Source organism: Mesoplodon mirus (assembly GCF_964341445.2).
Source record: "Mesoplodon mirus genome assembly, chromosome: 15".
Lineage (NCBI taxonomy): Eukaryota > Metazoa > Chordata > Mammalia > Artiodactyla > Ziphiidae > Mesoplodon > Mesoplodon mirus.
This window is the reverse complement of record NC_138991.1, coordinates 74,261,600-74,284,210: the sequence shown is the minus strand read 5'-3', so window position 1 is coordinate 74,284,210 and position 22,611 is coordinate 74,261,600.

Here is a 22,611-nt window from a genome sequence, read left to right as displayed (position 1 = left end):
GCATACTTTTACACCTATTGGGGTTTCTGAGAGAGACTTCAGTCCTGATGACTAGCACGGTCTCAGACGTGTCTTAGTTTTCACCTGTACAAGTTTTTTTTTTGCAACAGAAAGATGCAGTTGCTTTTGATGGCCTTTGCTAAAACTTCAAAAAACATTCTTTAAAAATTCACAAAATGTTCTCAGTAGTTTCACTATCAATGTGGTCTTTTGTTGATTGCAAAATAGAACGCCCACTTGTATAACTGAAACAAGTTAAAAACACATTGCTGGAATTTTTTTAGTGGTTGTATATAGCCATTCAGGGATAAACAAAATTGTGCCTTTTAAACGAGGTTACACAGAGACATGATGGATGTTCGTTTCACAATGTAAAAAAGAATATATATATATATGAGTTATGTTGGGGCAGAATATATATATATATATATATATATATATATATATCCCTACAAAGGTATATGTGTGTGTATATATAATTACATATATATATATATATATATCACCTGGGTTTAGCCTCAGGTGTTCACATGGTGTTAAAATTCCCAAAGATTTTAAATAATTAACTCATGGGCATAAACACACATCTAACACACACACAGATGTGAAATATCACATCTTAAAGTGTTGTATTCTAGAAATAAGGAGGAAAAAAAGAATAACCATTTCATAATCTTTATTATTTCAACATCACTCCAAAACAAGGGGGTAGTAGTTGCTAACTTTATTGAATCGAATTTAAAGTAATGGGCACATATATTCAAAATATTTGTTTTTAATTTAACTCTTTTTTTTTTTTTTTGTATTGGAAGAGAAGTGCCTGATTCTTATGCTGTCCTCTCTATCTGGACACTTTCACTCCTCCAAAACTTGCAAACCCTCAGCTTCTCCTCCATAAGTTAAAATCTTGTCTTCCCAGGATCTCTGATTGGAGATCACCTCCTTCACAATGTCTTTCCTGATTTCCTTCCTCCGGAGCATCTGAACCAGGAGCTTCTCCTTTATACTCCCATGATACACGCCCTCTTAGTACTTACGACCCTGTATTTAAATCCTCACTTTATCTCTCTGTCCTCCCTGGAAGACTGACTGAGTCCCTCTGAGAGTTGGAAGTCTTATTTATTCTGGTGTCCTCAGGGTCCCTCACAGTAATTAAATAAGGATTGAATTTTTGAATGAGTAAATTCCTTTATTATTAGGAGGTTCCATTTGGACTTTTTATACTCTGGTCATTATGTTCAGGCATAATCTACCAAATAATCTACTGCATACAGCAGTTCATGGTGTTTGATTCATCTGTTTCATGGATTTACAATTAAAGCTTTGCCAAAACACCTACAGTGATTAAGAGGACAAACTCTGGAGCCACAATGCTGGGGTTTAAACCACAGTTCTGTGAGAACTTGGAAAACTTACTTATGCCCTTCATATCTCATTTCTGAGGATTTAATTAATCATTTATATGTGTGCAGCAATTAGAACTGTGTCTGGCACAGAGTCCGTGCTGTGCAAGTGTATGTTGTTTTCTTTACTATTATTATTATTTGTAAAACAACTCAGTGGCTAATAAGACACTTGAATATATTTTGACAAACTGGTTCTCTAAATATATACATTTATTTTCTTTATGCTTTTTATTCTGTTTCAGCTGGGATGTACAAATACAGACTCTGGAATCAAATTTATGATCCTGTTACAGTTCCTACCTTTCAAGGGCATTTTTCCCTTAATTTCCTGCAACTATAAAATCTAAGCCCTCCCTTGTAATCCCCTTTGTACTGAAAAGACTCTCATGATTTGAGACAATTTGAGATTCAAACTTGACACAGGTTCCACTGTCATTTTCTTGAGCTGGAGTACTGTAGGGTTTGAAGAAAGAGGACCTACCATGTGTCAAGTCCTCAGATGAATATAGTATATGTCTCCTCTGAGTCCGGTGTTGGACAATGAGCCTTGTTATCATGATGGATAAAGTACAAATAGAATATTTTGCACGTAAGTTGTGCCTGTCTGATGCATGCTGTCCTGCATAAGGCATTTTCCTGCACTCTCTTTGACTTGATATTCATATGAAGAGGTGTCAGTCAGATGGTTCAAACATCAAAAGTATCCATCTTTTAAATTTCCCTATATATTCCTATCCCAAAAAACTTAGAGACCTCAATAACATTGTATTTAACCTTTTATTCCCCTTTACATGTCACCCATTGACAAACACTCAGAAAACTCTCTCCTGATACCGCAGCACATAAAACCACCTCTCCTGTATCGTGTCATAGATAAAACATGGCTCCTGCCATGAGAAACATGCCATATGTCCATGTGTAATGCCTATAAAATGACTGCACAAACATCCACCGTCCTAAAGCTCTCATCCCACGGTATCAACGCTTATCTGCTCCCTGCAGAGAAGCCATTGTTCCCACTTGGTACACTAAGAAGTAAGAAAGAGACAGCAAGACAGGGAGACACAATTCTTTTTTTCAAAGTCACAGAAAGAATTAGAGGGAAAGAAAGGTCGAGAGAAGGGAACTCCTGGGGCTTCCCTTTGCTGAGTCACTTCCTTTGTTCATCTACTTTGTAGTTTTCAATAGTAGTATTGGTTTTTTTTTTTTGTCTACAAGAGGAATAAAACTGAAGCCAGAAAGTAAGAAGCAAACCTTGAACATTGAGAAGAATAACTTAAAAACTGATTTCACTTAGAGATATGAAGCTATAAGCTTACCAAATATCTAGGTATAGCCCCAGGTTTAAAACACTAAATGCACATTCAAGAGTTGCACCATTGGGACTTCCCTGGTGGCGCAGTGGTTAAGAATCCACCTGCCAATGCAGGGGACAATGGTTCGAGCCCTGGTCTGGGACGATCCCACATGCCATGGAGCAGCTAAGCCCATGAGCCACAACTACTGAGACTGCGTGGCACAAGTACTGAAGCCTGCGTGCCTAGAGCCTGTGTTCCGCAACAGGAGAAGCCACCACAATGAGAAGCTCGCACACCGCAATGAAGAGTAGCCCCTGCTCACCACAACTAGAGAAAGCCCGCATGCAGCAATGAAGACCCAATGCAGTAAAAAATATCTAAATAAATTTATAAAAAGAAAAAAAAAAGTTGCACCGTTAATATTTGTGCGCTCCTCCATTCTACCATAAATGTATGGCAAAACTTAAGAACAACACATATCAGAAGGTCACTGAAATCTGAAGCATCATTTGAGTAAAGCAAAGCTTTATAATCTATTCTTACAGGGCAGAATTCTAAAAATTAATGTTCTGTGGTTCTGATTTCACTAGTTTAAATAAAAGAATTTCACAATAGACATACATTTTGTTCCAGGAAAATGAACATTTCATGTAATTCTCAAAGAGTTTATGAAGTGCAGGGAGTAAATTCACAGCCAGAAGAATGTGACACAGTGAGAATGCCAGCTTGGGCAACAACAATATTACCCAATAAAAAACATAATACAAACATGCTATAGAATGTTAATTGTTACCTTAGGGTAATTTAGCTATCCTCAGGTGGCATCTGCAGGCCATTTTATCAAGCACACATTTTATTTGTAGACTGTCATCTACAGGTGACAGTTTGGAATTAATAAGGGCTGGAATGGGTGGGTCTCTATCTCTCTCCTTCATGAACATATCTCATGGTTCAGAAGTTCATGGCCATTTGGCCCAGGAGGTTGCTAGATTCCCAGTATAATAATAGCTAACATTTACCAGGCACTGTTTTCCAAGCATTGGGCTAAGTTTATGTGAATTATTCAATCTCATGTTTATTACAAAAATACCTTGAGAATTCCTGCTTTATGAGAAAATAGAATATTACAGAGGACAAGCAGCTTATCTGAGGTCATGCACTTAGGAAATAACAGTAAGTTTTGAAACTGAGTGGTATGTCTCCAAAACTGGTGACCTTAACCATTGGGCTACATTGTCTCACACCTGTTACTTTAAATCAAATATGCAGAGTATAAAGCCAACTCTAATTTATTTACAACAACTTGGAATTACTCCTGAAGATAGCTAACCCTAATATTTGCCTCCTTTGTTTGGTACCTACTATACACTCTGTTCTGAGATGGTGGTATGTGGTTTATGATTTATACTTTAAAGTTGCTATTTACTGACTACCTACTATCCAGCCAGTATTCTGATTATCTATAAATTGCTCTGTGTCAAACTGACTCAATTTTCCTGCCATAAAACAACAACTGTTTATGATCATTATCTCCCCTGCTTCTGGGCGTTGACTGGGCTCAGCAGGGCGGTTCTGATTGCCGCCTCTCAGGCAGTTGCAGGCTGACGGTGGCTGGGCAGTCAGGCCGCGGACAGGGTGGAGTCAACTTGAAAACTCCTTCACTCACATGCCTGGTGCCTGGACCAGGAGGATACAGACAGTTGTGGGCTGGAGCGGGTGGGTCTCTCTCTCTTTCCATCTCTCCAACATGGTCACTTGAGGTGGTCAGACTTCTCAGATGCGGCTTAGGGCTCCAAAGCTGTGTTACCCCACATGGAGAGTCATGCAGGGTAATTTCCACCACATTCTATCCTTTAGAGGGGAGTCATTAGAAGAGCCAGCCCATCTTTGAGGGAGGGGAATTAGTCTCCATCTCACGACAGGAAGAGAGACAAATAATTTGCAGACTTGTTTTAAACCCACCACAGAACAATAATAAACACTTTGCATCATTACCTTATTTAATTACCAAATTATTAGTACAAAGTAGACATTATCTTCATAGTCCTATGGAAGAATCAGACACTCAGGTAGGAAGTGATAGAACTTGGATTCAAACTCACATCTGCCTGAATCCACAGCATAATCCTATTCTCTCATCCACTGCACTCTAATACCTTAGTCCAAAAAGATGTGAAGATTCCAACAGAATTAAAACAGAAAATTTCAGTATACAAGCAGGACCATTCCAGGCAAGTAGAGTAAATCAATAGAATCAATTATTCATTCAATCATGAAAGATGTATTAAATGCCTACTGTATGCCAGGTGCTAGGTATACAGGGATATACAGATAGGATTCAAGCAGAATAAGAATATAAACTTCTGGGGTATGTATCAGTAGCAGAATATTTCCCACATTTTCTACTTTCATGAATGTTAGTTCTAGAGGAACTGGCAGTTAACAAACAACTAAGACACAACAATATTGTATGAGTTGTGATAAGTACTCAGAAGTGAGTAAAGGGTATGGTGAAATTTGTGTTCTTTATTCTAGGTGGTTCTTTGGAATTCACAATCATATTATCTCACACACCTTCATACAGAAAATAATATAGCTCAGACCAGGCCAAAAATAGTGCCCCATTGCTCTGGCAACAGGGATGGGTCCAAAAAATGGACATGTGACTTAAGAAGGGCCCATTAGAGTGTTTTCCTGGATTCACACATGCACAGAGCAAAAAGACATTTTCTTTCTACTAGGGTTACCAAACTGGGGCAAGATGCATATGGGCAGCGGGTGGCCATATTGAGGAAGCATATCTGACTAAAGATGAAATGATGCTGACACACCGAGAGGGAGGAATGCTTTGTGGGGTCAGGGAGAGGAGAGCAGAAACAGGAGAGGGGAAGGAAGGAAAGGAAGAGAGGCAAAAAGAGAGAGAGAACTGATAAGACCCCCGGAGCTCAGTCTGGGCCACCAGGTGCCTTTGCCTTCTACATAGCACTCTACTTACTCTCAGGCTTGCACTGCCTGTTGTCTGTTACCTGGTCTGCAAAACCCACTCAAGCATGAGACTGGGACATTCTCTGACTTGTATCCCTTGGTACAGGCTCTGGGACACACTTGGTGCTCAATGAATGAAGGGATGGTGGATGAGTGAGTGAACGACTTTGAAAACAGAAAGAAAAAGAATCTCACAGAGGAAATCTGTTTTCCTCAATCTAACTGCAAGGACAGTGCCTAGTTAAGCTGAGGAGTCAGGGAATACTTTAGCATTTTCATATTTTAGAAAACTTTATTTAATAGAAAGTTTCCTCAAAAAATTAAAACCAGAACTACCAAATGATCTAACAAACCCATTTCTGGGTGTATATCCCAAAGAAATGAAAACAGAATATCAAAGAGATAGCTGTACCCCCATGTTCATTGCAGAGTTATTTACAATAGCCAAGACCTGGAAATAACTTAAATAGTTAAAGATGAATAGTTAAAGATCTGGTATATATATATACAGTGGAACATTATTCAGTCATGAGGAAGAAAGAAATCCTGCCATTTGTGACAACATGAATGGACCTTGAGGACATTATGCTAAGTGAAGTAAGCTAGACAGAGGAATACGAATAGGGTGTGGTATCACTTATACATGGAAATCTGAAAAAAAAAAAAGAGTCAGACTCATAGAAACAGAGAGTAGAAAAGTGGTTGCCAGGAACTGGGGTGTAGGGAAATAGGGAGAGCTTAGTAAAAGGGCACAAATTTACAAGCTTTCAGCTGTAAGATGAATAAGGTCTTAGGATCTGTAATGTAAAACATGGTGACTATAGTTGACAGTATTGTATTGTGTAACTGAAATTTGCTAAGAGAGTAGAATGTAAATGTTCTTACCACTGTCTCCCCACCTCCCCGTAAAAAAAGATAAATATGTGTGATGATGGATATGTTAATTGACTAGATGGATGGAATCCTGTCACAATGTGTATGTATATCAAATCACCACAACATACACTTTAAGTATCTTACAACTTTATATGTCAATTACGCTTCAACAGAGCTGAAAAGAAACATTAATTTAAAAAACACATAGTATTTTTTTTCTTCTTAGATTCCATATATATGTGTTAGCATATGGTATTTGTTTTTAACTTTCTGACTTACTTCACTCTGTACAACAGACTCTAGGTCCATCCATCTCACTACAAATAACTCAATTGTTTCTTTTTATGGCTGAGTAATATTCCATTGTATATATGTGCCACATCTTCTTTATCCATTCATCTGTTGATGGACACTTAGGTTGTGGCAAGACGGGAATAAAGACACAGACCTACTAGAGAATGGACTTGAGGATATGGGGAGGGGGAAAGGTACGCTGTGACAAAGTGAGAGAGTGGCATGGACATATATACACTACCAAACGTAAAATAGATAGCTAGTGGGAAGCAGCCGTATAGCACAGGGAGATCAGCTCAGTGCTTTGTGACCACCTAGAGGGATGGGATAGGGAGGGTGGGAGGGAGGGAGATGCAAGAGGGAAGAGATATGGGAACATATGTATATGTATAACTGATTCACTTTGTTATAAAGCAGAAACTAACACACCATTGTAAAGCAATTATACTACAATAAAGATGTTTTTAAAAAACAAAACACATAGTATTGATTCAAATATTACATTATCAACAGTCATCAATTAATGGCATACAACATACAATCATAAAAGAAGCCGTAATTTTTCTTCCACATGGACGTGAATACAAGTTAGGTAATAAAACCAAATATCCCAAACCCTTAAAATACATATATCCTGAGGATCAACTTGGCTTAAGGAAACTCAATACTGACAGATAGAGGACAAAGTCATGACAAAAGTAAGGAATTAAAACGTTCATAATTCCTAGCTTTCTACCATTATGGGCTTTAAGCCTGTAAAAATAATGGAACTTCCTTCAGAATCAAATAATAACAACTTGAGTTAGTACAATCAGAGAAGAATCAGGAAGCTAGGGCCTCAGGACCAAAACATTACCAGATTGGATATGCCTTTGTGAAACCTCAGGGGTATAATTTAAAAATTACTGAGTTAATTTGCTTTTCTATAGCAAATGGTCCCTGAAAATGAAGGTGTAATTTATCATCAGGCATGAGGATTAAAAGTTCCTGGTGGGTAGCCAGGCCTTGTCTGGTCTCATAAATTCTGGCGTTGTGAGATTTCCTCCATCCCTGGTGAGTTTATGGACACAGTACATTTCCACATTATCACCTTTCATTTCCAGTTCTGGCAATCCAGACCTTTTTATTAAAAAGACATCAAAACAAACATAAAGGCCAATAAACATTCAGCAGTAAAAACTCATAAAGAATCCAGACATAGGGGAATTTAGTATCTGATGTTGCTGGTCATTATATTCTAAAGTCTTTCTTCTTTTCCACCCAACTCAGGAGACTACAACCCTCATGCTCCTTCCAGTCCAAACCGCTCCTAAACTAGTCTTCTCTCATCCACACTCAGGAACGTATGACAGTGAGTAACTAAAGCTATTTCTCTTTCAAAGTGCCTTGGTGACTTAAGAGAGCAAAGCTTCAAGATAGGACCATGAGTTCTGACTGTGAGATATCCAGTATGAGTGAGAAGATAGAGGATGCATTTTGGGGTCCCACAGGTTTTTCCAGATACCTTTCTGGTATCTCTGGGTGAGCAGGTTTTGCAAATCAACTCAGATAAGAGTCTTACTAATCATAAAATAGAGAATAATCTGTGTTCACTGATATATTTATCATTTCATACAATTGTTTTTTTTTTCATTTTTCAATAAACACCTGGGGATCATTCTTTTTCCATCTGTTCCTAGGTGAATACATTTGGTAATTACTAAATTACTTTATGCATAGTTTCCTCTTCTGTAAAGTGGGAATAATGATAATACTTACCTGCAGGGTTATGGTGAGGGTGAATTAAGTTAGTTCACATAATGGTCTCGGACTTGTGCCTGGTACCTGGTGGTAAGTGTTCTGGATTCATTTTAATTATTGAGTAACTGTTGTGTGCCAATGACTCTCCTAAGTACTAGGGATATGAAGAAGGAAAACAATGTTACTATCCTCAAATGTCTTCCATTCTAGTCAGATAAACAGTTGTGCTGACAATGACAAGAAGTACTTTAATAGGATGAAGGTTAAGACTGGAAGCAAGGAAACCACATAGGTGTCCATGGCAAGAGTCAAAGAGACTAATGCCACAGGTTTGAACTGAAACAATGGATAAGGAAGTGAAGGCTTAGTGGGGTAGAGGACAGGATGGATATGCGAACGTTTTAGGAAGTCAAATAATGAGATGTGAAAACCAATTGGATATGGGAGGTGAGAGAGATGAAGGTCTGTTGGGTCACTGCCTTGGGCAACTTAGGAGATGGTGACTGTTCCCCATGGATACAAATAAAGGAGGAAGAAGGGAGAGAGGTTCATTTGTAGATACTTTGTGTCTGAGGTAGAGATGTTACTAAGGAATTGGATATAGGGATCTGGAAAGGTTTAGGTTGATGACTGAGATTTGGAAAATTATCAGCTGATAGGCAGGAGAGGACACCAACTAGATAAGTGGCCTAAGGACATGTCCTCCCTTTATTAGGCAAGCTGCATGTGTCATAACAACCCTGTAAATTAAAGGTATTAGTTAGAACATGGTTCTAGCTATGTGTGACTGAGACCAAACAACACTGGCTTAAAGGAGATACACAGTTATTTTTCTCTCATGTAAAAATTTGAGCTGGATGTGAAGGCTTTGATCCAGATATGATGCTCCATGGTCTGAGGGACACAGGGTCCTTCTCTTTTGTTGTTCTATCATCCCTAAACTCACTTCCATGCCTACATCCAGCCAGAACAAAGGGGATGAGGACAGAAGAACGCATCCATTCTCTTAAAGGTATGACCCAAAGTTGAATATGTCACTTCCACTTTTGAGTCATTGATAGGAATTTAGTCTGTGTCAATATATGGTTCCAAGGAAGGCTGGTCTTTATTCTGAGGGATCCTTGTAGTGCTATCTATAAAAACAACATTGAAGACAACACATATATCCATCAAAAGGGAACAGGTAATTCTACATACGGAGTACTATGCAGCTGTAGAAAGGAAGGAGAAATAGCTCTATAAACTCTTAGAGAAGAATCTCTGGAATGAGTGTGAAAAAACACAGTAGAGTATGCTACCATTTATCTAAGAAGGGGAAGGCATATACATACACATTTGCTTTTAAGAAGAAGTTGGGGGTTTCCCTGGTGGTGCAATGGTTGAAAGTTTGCCTGCCTATGCAGGGGACATGGGTTCGTGCCCCAGTCTGGGAAGATCCCACATGCCGTGGAGCGGCTGGGCCCGTGAACCATGGCCACTGAGCCTGCGTGTCTGGAGCCTGTGCTCTGCAACAGGAGAGGTTACAACAGTGAGAGGCCCACGTACCACAGGAAAAAAAAAAAAGTTGGAAGATGAACAGTACAATTTAAAAATTATTATTCTATAGAGGGAGGAAAGGAACAGGTGGAAGAGATGAGGCTAGAAGTTGACTTTTCTGAATAGATCGCATGCTAGTTTGGATCCTTGTAAATATTTTATATAATTATAGAAGAAAATTAAAAATTAAAAACTAAACACCAAATGCAAAGTGAAACAAATAAATCTGATTATAAATTTATTTGGTCACATACCACCCTATTTTGAGTAACTTTAAAACACAGGAACTTGATAGTACATTCTTAGTGAGCTGTACCCTATGGACAAAACCAAAATTGTAATAAAAAGGTTTTTTAGTAATCATATATTGATGGTGGTATTAATTGTTATTCTGAGTCTTTGGACAGTGGAATAAAGCCATGAATAATTTTGCTCAGTGTTATTAAGAAGCAGGATTTTTAGACAGAAAGAAAAGTCATAGGGAGGTAAAAATCAATAAAGTTAAGACAAAAAGTCTGTAGTTCTGCATTTGAAGTTTTATTAATAATTAATGACACATTTTCTTTTTTTAAAAAAGATATATGTACACACACACACAAATATTTTCTAGATCTCTCCACTGAAAAGGCCTTGCTGGATACAACAACAAACTCAGTAAAACAAGTACCTCTTATGTAAGAATGTTATCTGTAAATGCTCTTGCTCCACTAAAGGCACCTGGAAAATGTCTAGTTCTGGGTCCAGGGCAGGAAGTGTCCACGATGTGCCCAGAACAAGGAAGTTATCAAAGCTACCAAGTGCCTGTCAAAAGTCTCAGGAATGAACTTAGAGAGTCACTGACCAAAAATGGGAAATAACAGACCATTAATAAGGTTAGTAACTGCAATAGATTGAAATATATCAGTTAGTTCAAAATCCAAAACCAAATAATAGCAGAATAAAACATCTATTTGCTTACCTTTGGAGGACTCCAGGGAACAAATGATTATTTTGAAAACAATGTAATATGAACTATATTTCAGGTCGCCAAACAGTTGATTAGAGGAAGTTTATTTTGTAATGAAATCTAGCTAACATTTTCTAGCTAAGAAATGAAGAAGAAAAAACAGAATCAGAGTATTGTCACTGCACAATTCCTAAAAATTAGGTACATATTAATTTAGACAATGATCCTCAGTACCTGTTAACATCATAAAAAAGCTAAGTATTATGTGCTTCCCAAGCAAATACACACCACCACTGTGAAGAACTCTTTTTAAAACTCAAATCTATTTTTATTTAGTCTTTAAACCTAACTACCAATTTATAGGAAATACAGGGAACAAAGGAACATGCCAAACAACATCTAGGTGATATCCATCATCAGACTCAAGACTGTGGGAAACCAAACAGGACAAAAAAACCTGGTTTATTCAATAAAAAATGTCAAGGGCCAAAAAATTCAAGGAGTAGATTATGGCAACCAAATGTAATGTATAAACCTTACCTGGATCTTGATTTAAATAAAGAAAGTTAGGAAACATTGAGGGAAAGTCAAAGACTGATGGATATTGGAAGATATGAACTATTATTACTTTTTAAGTGTGATACATTGCAGAAAAGTCATTATCTTTTAGAAATACATACTGGTATATTTCTGAATAAAATGACAGAATGGATGATATTTCTGTGATTGGCTTCAAAATAATATGGCAGGGTTGGGATGAGAGATACAGATGAAACCAGATTTATCATGAGTCAATAATTGTTAAAACTATGTGATAGGTACATAGGGGTCATTATACTAATTTCTATCTTTTAGTGTATGTTTTAAATTTTCCATAATAAAAATTTTAATCGCTATCTATGGAAGAAAGAAATAATGAATACTGGCAGGAAACTAGAAATTTCGACCACAGTATATATAATAATGTACATTGAATTTATAGATGAAGAAACTGTGAGTTAGAAGAGAGACATGGATGGCATCCTAGGTTGGTACCTAAAATGGGCAGATTTAGGAAAAGGAACACAGGAGTCAGAGAAGAAGAGGGGCCAGTAGGAAGGTCAAGAGAACAGTGCTTCAGAAATGAAGTTAGAGGGAGTTTGAAAAGGAGGAGTCTCTGTACTCATAAAAGTGTGTTTTTTTTTTCTTTTTTAAAGAAAATTTATTAATCAGGCATTTATTAAGGGCCTACTGTTAAAGCTCACTGACTGTTAAAGCTCTTCTGGAACACACCCTGAGTCAAATAAAATGAGCCTGAGTTAATTTGCAGCAGCAAAGGAGACTCCGCCATGAGGCATTATGGGGAGGGTCTTATGGATATGGGTTCATGGTGGACGAATCTACAATAGGTTTAAGGAAACAGGGGCCAGTTTTGGGGGGATGTTGTCCAAGCTGGGGTATCTGAATAATTTTTCTCTGAGAGATGGGAAGGTTAAACAGACCTAGATGTATTGTTGGTAGTCAGGAGGGGGCCATGGTTAATGGTTTGTTGAGGGTGCCAAGTGGCCTTGTCCCTGTCCTGTTTATGTGCTTTGAGAGTTGTTTATGTTCAGTGAGAAATGTTGTGGCCTAGTTGTCATGAGGGCCATTCTTCACCTTCTGAGTCCTTCTGTGCAGAGCTTTAAGCTGGGGTTTCAAACCTGAGTAGCAAGGCTCTGGCCCCTGAGGGTATTAAAGTCAAGGCCAATCACATGGGGTGTAGGGAGAACATCTTAGCACCTTATATGCTGAGCAAATTTTATTTTGAATTTTTCTCTTTAAGAAATATGCACACAAGCATCTGAAATGATAAGGGGGAAGCAACAGAGATAAAAATGGTTCCCAAATGGTGTGAACAAGCGTCAATCTCACAGCTGAAAAGTGGAATGACAATAATAGAATCAATTACCCAGGAAAGTCCCATGTAGAGAAGATAGATAACCCATTAGAAAAAAAATTAAAAGGAGTCTCATTAATGGTTACAGAAATCTTCTCGATTGTTTTAGAAACTATTAAAGGAAAAAGAATTCAAGTTGTTTTTCTTCAACACACTTCACACTATTAACTTTACATAAAGAGCAGTATCACAAAGAAGTAAATGAAACAATTCAACTGGCACTGACTGCAGGATAATTCCAGAGAATCACCACTTAAAAATAAAACCCTTAGATTCTTTAGCATTTATATTTCAGTATTGACCATAGCAAACAATTTCAGCCAAAAGAAGAAAGAGTAAAGTAAATAAAGTAACTTCCCTTGATTTTGTGGTTAAGAAGGTGCAGCTGCTGGACGTTTTTATCTTCTTGAGTAGAAATGTTTTTCAAATCACTTTTGTTCTTTATTTCTTGGTATTTGGAATACAAGTTTTTTTAAAAAAAAACTGTATTTTATTTAAGTACAGTTGATTTACAATGGTGTGTTAAATTCTACCATACAGCAAAGTGATTCAGTTATGCATATATATATATATATATATATATATATATATATATATATACACATTCTTTTTATATTCTTTTCCATTATGCTTTATCACAGGATATTGAATATAGCTCCTTGTACTATACAGTAGGACTTTGTTGTTTATCCATCCTATATATAATAGTTCACATCTGCTAGTCCCAAACTCCCAATCCATTCCTCCCCCACTCCTCTTCCCCCTTGGCAACCAGAAGTGTGTTCTCTATGTCTGTGAGTCTGCCTCTACTTTGTAGATAAGTTACTTTGGGTCATATTTTAGATTCCACATAAATGTGATATCATATGGTATTTGTCTTTCTCTTTCTGATTTACTTCACTTAGTATGATAATCTCTAGGTCCATCCATGTTGCTTCAAATGGCATTATTTCATTCTTTCTTATGGCTGCGTAGTATTCCATTGTATATATATACACCATATCTTCTTTATCCATTCATCTGTTGATGGACATTAAGGTTGTTTCCATGTCTTGGCTATTGTGAATAGTGCTGCTATGAACGTAGGGATGCATATATCTTTCCAAATTATAGTTTTCTCCCGATATATGCCCAGGAGTCGGATCCCTGGATCATATGGTAGCTCTATTCTTAGTTTTTTGAGGAATCTCCACACTGCTTTCCATAGTGGTTGCACCAATTTACATGGATTTTGTAATGGAACTTCTGTTTGTGGATATGACATTGATTCTAGAAGCCCCAAGTCTGGAAAGGAGAGCCCCTCTTGTTCCACTTATCACCATAGTGTGAAGCCAGCAGTAGGATTCGGCTGCAGGTGGGGGTGGAGGCAGGGCTCATTCTAATACTGGAGGAAGCAAGGTACTTTCTAAGGAGTAGAAGCTGAGCTCACAAGTCCTGGAAGTGTGAGCCCTTCAGGCAGAAGTAGGAGAGAAAGAGAGGAGAAACATGAGGAGAAAGAAAGAGGAGAGCTACAGGATGAAAATGGGGCAGAAGAAAAATGGACAGAAGAGAGAGAAAGAGGTAGGAAAAATGAACCAGGATATACTGAGTACCTTCAGTGTGCCAGCTACTCTGCTATCCACTGCAGACGTGCTAACCCCATTCATTCTCACAAAACCCCCTACATTAGATGTTACTGTTTATACTTTAGAGGAAATAGAGACAGAAAAGAGGCTGAGTAACTTGTTCATCCAGGGTAGGGTTGGGGCTGTTGGAATCTACAGACTCCACTGTCTAAGACAGCGGTCCCCAAACTTTTTGGCACCAGGGACTCGTTTCATGGAAGACAATTTTTCCACGTCCTGGGGAGGTGGGGGGAGGGGATGGTTTTGGGATGATTCAAGCACTTTACATTTATTGTGCACTTTGTTTCTATTATTATTACATTGTAATATATAATGAAATAATTATACAACTCACCGTAATGCAGAATCAGTGGGAACCCTGAGCTCGTTTTCACTTGCCACTCACTGGTAAGGTTTTGATATGAGTCTGCAATCAATTGATTGGTTATGGTCTCTGTGCAGTCAAACCTCTCTGCTAATGACAATCTGTATTTTCAGTCACTCCCCAGTGCTAACATCACCATCTCAGCTCCACCTCAGATCATCAGGCATTAGATTCTCATAAGGAGTGTGCAATCTAGATCCCTCACATGCGCAGTTCACCGTAGGGTTTGTGCTCCTATGAGCATCTAATGCTGCCACTGATCTGATGTGAGGCGGAGCTTAGGCGGTAATGCAAGCAATGGGGAGCAGCTGTAAATACAGATGAAGCTTTGCTCATTGGCCCACCACTCACCTCCTGCTCTGTGGCCTAGTTCCTAACAGGCCATGGACCAGCACTGGTCCATGGCCTGGGGGTTGGGACCCCTGGTCTAAGGTGTTGGATTCTCACTTTAATTGCTTCTCATCAACAACCAAGGATTGCAAACTCAGATTCTGAAAGAAACCAAATAGGTAATATGAAGGTGTAATTTGGATTGAGGGTTAGAAACTGTGGCCAAACAGAGAATGTTTGCCCCAATTAAAGATGTTCCATTTTTTTAAAAATAAGTATTGTGTTGACTTTGTAAAACCATTCTGAGTGCTCACTGGTAGAACTTTAGTTTAACACCTGTGGACCATGCTGCTCATCCTATGTCTATTTCCTGTCACTTGTGGTCTCAATACTCTCCCTCCCTACAGTCCTCCCAACCCTATTTCCCTCTTTGTCCACCTCCCCTGCCTCTCAACTCCAAACGTTCATTCTCAGCTAGAAAAATTCCTTTCATTCCCTTTAATCCACCAGAATGTCTGGGTCAGTTAAAATTCTATCTACTTTCTTTTTTAACTTTGCTAACATACATAGTAAATTTTAACTTGTTCCAGTAGAAGACCAGTTAATTTAGAGTCTGAGGGATAGAGAAATCTTAGGAATTTTCAAATCTAGTTAAGAGGAAAATAAATAATGTAAGAGGATATGATGAAGGAATTATTGCCCATGACAATTTGATGCTGGCCTCTGCTTAGAACAGTGTTTCTTAACTGTTTTTTTATTACTGCCTCCTTTAAGGAGACTTTTTAGACTTTTTTGTATATTATGTCACCCCTCCCCTCCCCCAAGAAATTCTAATATCATGGATTTACTATATATCTGTTTATGTACTATAGCTCTTTGGAAGGCTACATGCCATTGCAGCATCTAAGATTTTTGCCCCCCAAGAACCAATTTTCTTTCCTTTGGGGGCCATACTGCCCCCAATGAGAATGCACAACTTAGGATAATAACTCTTACTCCACTCTATATTCTGGGCCCATTCCTTGGGAACTTTTGGATTCCTTATAAAGAGATTTGAAATGTATGAAGCAGGGAATTAAAAGTTGTTTTAGTGAAATGACCAGGTACTTTTAAAACAACCCACCCACTGCTATTCATCAAAATATTAGCAGCCAGGTAGGTTTTATATTTAATGATATTCAACCAATTGGCACAACAAACACATGTTCAAATTACCTCTGCACACAGAGATACACCACCGATATATCAGGCAGGCAAGCAGTTTTGCAACTTAAAAAAAAAAAAAAAAAGTTTAGTGTTTGGTTTGGAAGTCTGATTCCAAATGCATTATCTTCTAAAACCAACTGAGTAGTTGGTAGAAACTGTGGTGGTTTGTCTATGTCAAACCTGTACTGCCAGTCCCTAAGACAAGGCTTTGCATCATTTAGCTCCTGCTGCATAACAACCCACCCCAAAATTCCATACCTTTAAGTAATAAATATTTATTATTGCTCCTAAGTCTCCAGGTCAGCTGAGTGTCCTTGTAGCCTTGCCTTCGCAGGTAGTTATAGATCAAGGAGGACACTCTGTTGATCTTGGTCGGGCTCTCTCACATATTTGGGAGTTACCTGGCTGAAGGCTAGTCTAGGATGGCCTCAGCTAGTACAAATGGGTCCTTTCCCATGTGATCTCTCTTCTTCCAGCAAGCTAGCCTGGGATTGTTCACATGCTGATGTCAGGGTTTCATGAGAGATAGAGGACACCGCACTAAGGAAACTGAGTAGTTTTTATGATCGTAAAACACAGTAACAGCAAATTAGAAGAAACAGAAACAACAACAACAACAAAAAACAGCATTAACTCTCAAAATATTGATTTCTTTGTGAAAAAGAGAAACAGTGACATGTAGCCTTTAATGCTTCTGGTTTCTGTTTTCCAATTTCATTCAAAATGAAATCCATCTCTCCTCATTTCTGGAGTAACTTCCAGAGTAGAATCCTTGCTAATATTTTCATCATCACCACCATCATTAATTATTTACTTTTTATAAGGAGCCACTAGCAAACACTCTCTCTGGATAAATATCTTCCATCTGCCACAGAGTTCTCTATCCATGTTACCATGGAGTTCCCCAAGATACAAGTCCTTTACACCTGGCTGATTTAGCAGCAGGTGTTAGCAAAAACAGCTGATTGGTGTACCTAGATAAGGAGGTAATAGAGCATTTTTATACTGTAGTCTACTGGGAGAGGCAAGAATTTCTACTAGAGTAACACGCTGGCCTCTCTCCATCCCCTCACCCCTTACCCTGTGGGGAGCAACTAATAGGTGAGGTCAGAAGAAGCTGAGCATGTTTGACTCAGGTACTGCTCTGTGGGATCGGCTTGCCAGCAAAGAGCATGCATTCCCATCTGTTTTTTGTTTGTTTGTTTGTTTTTGTTTGTTTGTTTGGGTTTTTTTTGCAGTACACGGGCTCCTCACCACTGCAGCCCCTCCCGCTGCAGAGCACAGGCTCCGCATGCGCAGGCTCGGCGGCCATGGCTCACGGGCCCAGCTGCTCCGTGGCATGTGGGATCCTCCCAGACCGGGGCCCGAACCCGTGTCCCCTGCATCGGCAGGCGGACACTCTCAACCACTGCGCCACCAGGGAAGCCCCCCATCTGTTATTTATGTAAGTTTTTCAGGAACATGACCCCATGGGGAGGATGGTATTTCCCCAAATACCTGTAACTCATATGTAAGTTTCAAAGGAGACATATTGGATAGCAGATAGAAGGTACTTTCTTGAACTAGCCTTTTTCAATCATAAAAGTTATTTTTTGATCTCTGACTGATGTCTACATCTATCAGCTGGCTGCATATTTCGATGGGCAAAAATATGGGTGCTAGACAATTGCTTCCTTAAATCTGCACATGAATTTCCCTTAGAAGAAGTTTTTCTAATGTTGAGATAACTTTCTCAGGTTCAACTTCTCTACACCGCCCTTCAGTTAGACCATAGAATGGCTGGATTCCATAATTTATACCACCTACATGGCTAAACCCACGTCCCATGTATGAAACCCACAAACCATGGACTTCATTAAGAGTGCCACAAATGGGTCAGGTGTGCCAATTTTTAGGCTAAATACCTCTGTAGGGTTCATGATTTGAGGGTCCAGGATCCTTAAAGGGAGAAGTTTTATCTTCTTTTATTTGAAATGCAATTCCCTCATACACTTATTCAACAAATATGCATGCTGCACACATAACAGCAACTCTGCATCTGCTGCCCTATACTCTTGCTGCAAGGGATGCCCATTAGACACATTTCTAAATTGTGAGACCTAAACAAACTTCTGCTGTGCAACTTCTGGAAAGACTTGCTTTCATAGGAAAAAAGTATAAACCTTGCTGGTATTTCTTCTTTTTCCTTTTCCTGAATTAACTGTAGACCCGGAAGCACAGCAGCTATCTTGCACCCATTAAGATAAAAGTAATAATAAGGGTGAAATGAAATCAATCATGAACTAAGCATGTTGAAGCAGGAAGATAGAAAGAGCCAAAATTCCTGTTGGCAACTGAAATGATAGGAATCAAAGCCACCAAGTGCATTCTTCCAGATTCCTTTTCAGTCTGTGGGGGTAATCAATCTTACTTATTAAGGCTCTGCTAGTCAGGTTTTTGTCACTTGCAGTCAAACGCTTTCCTAATATATGATATGCAACAGTGGATAAGATATACTTCCTACTCTGAAGCTGTTCATAGTCTAGAGTGACCTCAATATAGGTGAAAAGACTTATTATAAAGGTAAATACAGGAAGGCTGCAAATAGAAAATGGGCCACTAATTTAGTCTAGGGTGGACATTTTGGAATATTTAAATCCAAGGTAAAAAAGGAGTTAGGTACAAGGTTAAGTGGACTAGAGCAAGAATAGAAACAGTAGCAACAAGACAGTAGTTAGAAGATGAGAAAGGAGTAAAGCCAAATGAGGACAAAGAGAGAGCCAAGGGCAGGAAGTGAGTCAAATCAAACCTCCCCCAACCCACACTGTGGCTAAAATATCACTTATTCTATGCTGAGTGGCAGAAGAGTATTGTAGCCATGATGCATTATAGACAAGAGATTATGTTCAGTCATTTATTTCCTACTGGTCTCCTTTTTGTCAAGAAATACATCTCCTTACACGTACTGAAAAATTCTGGGATGATTCAAGATACAAATCTCATAAGCTTTCCTTAATCTTAGCTGGGGGTAATCCAGAAACCAAGCTTTACCTCAGATGCTTAACAATAAATATTCTATTCAAAATTCTCTTTTAAAAACATGTTTTGGGGCTTCCCTGGTGGCGCAGTGGTTGAAAGTCTGCCTGCCGATGCAGGGGACACGGGTTCGTGCCCCCGTCCGGGAAGATCCCACATGCCGCAGAGCGGCTAGGCCCATGAGCCATGGTCACTGGGCCTGCACGTCCGGAGCCTGTGCTCCGCAACAGGAGAGGCCATAACAGTGAGAGTCCCGTGTACTGCAAAACAAACAAACAAACAAACAAAAAACATGTCTGGACTCAAATTTGTGCTCTATTTTCCTTGAAATTCTCCAAACCCTTTATGCTTTCATGGTCCAGTTCCCCTTTTGCCTTTAGTGATAGCTGAGTGAATCAGGGGACTTGTGGAAGGTCTGGTAACTGGGCATTCTTACTTGAAGGGAGAGACGGAGGAAGCTCAGAGTGGCCTGGTGAGCTAAGCCATGCAACCCTCAGGCTAGGGGTGTCTGGAATGATCTCCTCAGCTTGATGATTCACTTTCCAGGAGTCACCATTTCATTGACTGCAAGCATTATCTTCTACCTGACCATGATTGCTTAACAAACTGCCCCAAATCTTAGTGGCTTAAAACAACCACTACTTATTTAGCTCATTATAGAAAATCAGTTCTTGGCTCAAGTCTGGCTTATCTTTGTTGGCGTTGCTCACACATTTATGGATAACAAGTGGGCTGGGACTGGCTGCGTTTCTGATGTTTGTGGTTATTACAGCTGGACCACTTGGGTCTCTTATCCTCCAAGCTGTATTACACAGTGTCCCATGTTCCAAAGCAACAAATGAGTAAGCACTGATGAGTAAACATGTTATAAGTCTCTGCTTATGTTATGTTTTCTACCTGTCCAAGGTCATATTTCTCCTCTTAATGGGAGGAGTAAGGAACGACAAAGGCACATTACAAAGGATACAGATACCAGGAGAGATAGAATTTGTGGCCATTTTTGGCAACCAGACCACTACAGCTGCACATTAAAGTCAACTGGGGATATATCTGATGCCTGGATAGAACGTCAAACCGATTACATCAGAATTTCTGTGAGTGGGACATGGTATCAGTGTTTACTTTTTTTATTTTTAATTTTTATTTTTTGCCAGTGGTCTAGAGCTCTATCTCTAGCTCTGGGACACAACTTTATAGAAGAGTTAGGCCTCCTGAGAAACTTTATTTATTTATTTTTCAGTAGGAGTACAAGATTTTTATTTTTTTATTTAAAAAATTGAAACATAGTTGATTTACCATGTTGTGTTAGTCTCAGGTGTATAGCACAGTGATTCAGTTTTATACAAGTTTTTCAGATTCTTTTCTCTTACAGGTTATTACAAAATATTGAGTATAGTTCCCTGTGCTAGATAGTAGGTCCTTGTTGGTTATCTATTTTATATATAGGAGTATATATATGTTAATCCCAAACTCCTAATTTATCCATCCTCCCATCTCCTTTGGCAACCATAAGTTTGTTTTCTATGTCTGTGGATCTATTTCTGTCTTGTAAATATGTCCATTTGTATCATTTTTTTAGATTCCACATATAAGCGATATCATATGGTATTTGTCTTTGTCTGACTTACTTCACTTAGTATGATAATCTCTAGGTCCATCCATGTTGCTTCAAATGGCATTATTTCATTCTTTTTTATGGTTGAGTAGTATTCCATTGTATAAATGTACCACATTTTCTTTATCCATTCATCTGTCAATGGACTTTTAGGTTGTCTCCATGTCTTGACTATTGCAGATAGTGCTGCTATGAACATAGGGGTGCATGTATCTTTTTGAATTATAGTTTTGTTGAGATATATGCCCAGGAGTGGGATTGTAGGATTATATGATAGCTCTATTTTTAGTTTCTTAAGGAACCTCCATACTGTTTTCCATAATGGCTGTACCAGTTTACATTCCTACCAACAATGTAGGAGGGCTCGTTTGAGAAACTTACTTTATAGTTAGTAAACTTTTCAATAATTCAGAACTTTTTGATATGCAAACACTATTTTGGTCCAGCTAACCTGACAGGCCAATCCAGTAAAAACAGTAGTTGGTCCCACAGCTCAGATGTCCTCAAACGTTAGTGTGTATCAGAATCACATGGAGGGCTTGTTAAAACACAGATTGCTGAACACTATCCCCAGAGATTCTGAATAAATAGGTCCGGGATGGGGCCCAAGAATATGGCTTGGAAGTTCTCAGGTGCTGCTGCTGCTGCTGACTGGACAGGACATTTTGAGAAACCACACGTGTAGCCACGGCCTTAGCCAAACATAGTGTCTAACCAGCATGGCCTCATTGCCCTCTAAAAGGGCTGTGGTTATCACCGTGAGCCAAAGCAACTTTTGCAGGAGTTCTCAAAATCTTTTACTCCAGGGCATTTAGATACAGCCAGAGAGTAAGTCATCCTGCCACAAGGGAAGGGTCCTCTGCTGGGACAAGAGACTGTTCCAATTGCCTGAGACTTTTCATGACCTCTCCAGGGCACTCACTTGACTAACAATCCTTTTCTATGTCTTCCCTTCCAGCTCTCTATTAAATGATGAGAAAAGATCAGGATTTGGAGTAGCTGCAACAAAGCAGCATGAAACCTCCAGTCCCAACAATGAAAGTCTGAGACTTTACAGTGAACTCACTCATCCAGTGAAGAGTTTTCAATCAGAACCCACAAAAGGTCTCAGATGAATCCCTGGGGAGTCTATGAACCTGACCCTCTACCAACAGAGAATTAGTATAATAATAACAGAGAAAAACCACTGGCTCTTTCCAAGATAAGAGCCAATGCTTTTTAAGTGCAGTATTTGCAGCTCATGCCTCGAGCACAAGGAACAAAACACTCTGGCTTATCCCGATAATTGCAATGGAGAGTGAAGGGGCTCTTATCAGCACTGGCCAGAAAATTATTTTCTATTCTTTAATGTAATCACCCATCTATGTATAAAATACACACTCTCTCTAAGTATTCCCACCCAGTTCTAGGTTAACCCAACTTTAAGAGTTTGTCGGTCACACAGTCTACTCTCTATAGGA